This window comes from Centroberyx gerrardi, unplaced genomic scaffold (assembly GCF_048128805.1).
Source record: "Centroberyx gerrardi isolate f3 unplaced genomic scaffold, fCenGer3.hap1.cur.20231027 Scaffold_61, whole genome shotgun sequence".
Lineage (NCBI taxonomy): Eukaryota > Metazoa > Chordata > Actinopteri > Beryciformes > Berycidae > Centroberyx > Centroberyx gerrardi.
In genome coordinates, this window is record NW_027605195.1 from 102,944 (window position 1) to 105,000 (window position 2,057).

The following is a 2,057-nucleotide window of genomic DNA, read 5'->3' on the forward strand; positions in this document are numbered from 1 at the left end:
TGTACGTACATTTTTTGTTTTTATTTCACACTTCACTTGCTTTGGCAATGTAAACGTACGTTTCCCATGCCAATAAAGCCCCTTTGAATTGAATTGAATTGAATTGAGGGAGAGAGAGAACGAGAGAAAGAGAGAGAGAGAGAGGAATGTGTTTTACTTCTAACAACCACCAGGGGGCAGCAGAACAATTTTAGTCCTTAATACACTTTGGAGAGAGAGAGAGAGAGAGAGGAGAGAAAAAGAGAGAGAGTAGTGAGGTTATTGTAGTAATTACAGGGTTAACAAGCTGGGCCTCTCCTCAGCACTGTAACACACACACACACACACACACTGTATAAAGCCTATATATGCAGTGAGACAGAAAGCTAAATCATAGGCTTCACCCTTCTACATACACTCTGTGTGTGTGTGTGTGTGTGTGTGTGTGTGTGTCTATAAACTCAGGAATCTATGTTCCACCCACAGCAAGGTACCAATCATGTCTCCGCCCCTCCCTCCCCGTCTCAATCTGTTTCTTTTGTGTGTGTGTGTGTACGTGTGTGTGTGTGTGTGTGTGTGTGTGTGATTTCCTAAAGCAGGTGTTAAGACACAAATCACTGGACAGATTACTGCCCTCCTCTTCCTGCCTCTCTCTCTCTCTCTCTCTCTCTTGCCCCAGGTGGGATTGAGGAGGTCCGGAATCAAAGGTCAGAGGTCAGGTATGGGGGGCGGAGCCTGTACACCTGCACTCTGGCAGAGAGAGAGAGAGAGAGAGAGTCCAGTCTGCAGTGACCAATCAAACTTCCATGCATCTAGCTTTTATTACATCTAGTTTATGATTTTTACTCTTCTTCTTCTTGCGCATTATCGGACAGCCGGCAGCTAGATCCGTTATCCAGACAAACGTTTTTCTTTTTTCCTGTAAAATTCGGACGACGCTCCCAAACAAACAGCTGTGCCCGGTTGCATAAAACCACTTAGGCTAAGGTTGCCCTTAAATTTTCATCTAAGGATGCCTTAGAAAAAAATGAGTTGCATAAAATCACCATAAGGATTTCCTTAGGATGTTGTAAGGGAAAACCCTTTGATCTCTGAGTGTTTGCCCTTAGCTACTTAAGTATTCCCTTATGCGTTGCTAGAAGGTCCTTAGTAACCATTTTCCTCAGAACATTTTAAGGGACCCATACCAGTCTCTTAAAAGTTAAATTATTTTTTGGAACATAAGACAATGGCTGAATTTATGGTGATTGAAGAGGAGGAGGAGATACCAAGACGCATTTTTCGGGACAGGGAAAACCCACTGGACACTATGAGTGATGCACAACTTGTTAGAGAGTATAGATTTGACCGTCAGTCTATCTTCAAAATCTCTACAAAACTTGAACCGGACCTTAAACACCAAACTAGGAGGTTAACTACGTTAACCTACGTTAACGTAGCTAGCCAAACGTTAACATAACTCTGTCTCATAACGTTAGATATATCGTTTTATTGAAACTCACCAGTTTTTGTCGACTCCTGCCGATGTTTGGCGATCTCCTTTCTTGCTGTCACAGCAATATTTTTTTTATTTCTTCATTACTTCATCCACGGTTCGTTTCACAGCAAGATTTCTCACATTGATTTTGTCAGTTACTTCTTGCCACATCTTCTGCTTGTGCGTATGTGTTACGGCTGGGTTAAATTTACTTTGTAATATGTGCTTAAGCTTTCCATATTCTTTGAGGAGAACAACATTTTCATCTTCTGCCCAGTTTGGCTTTCTTTTTCTTTTTGTATTCTCTTTGTTGTCCATTTTGGAGAAGCTAGCTAACACTGACAATAATGCTGTCATGTAACGTTAAAGAATGATGATGTGAGTGAAGTGTAACCATGGTAACTGAAGTGCACATGTGCTGTATTATGACAGTAACTACCGTGAAAGCCTTAGTCTAAACACTTAGGCAAGGAGACAACCTAAGAGGCTTTATGCAACGCTCCTAAATGAAGCCCTCAGTTTAGGGAAATATTTTGCATAAGGGACAAACTTAAGTTTGAAACTTAAGGTAGTTTATGCAACCGAGCACTGGTATTTAAAG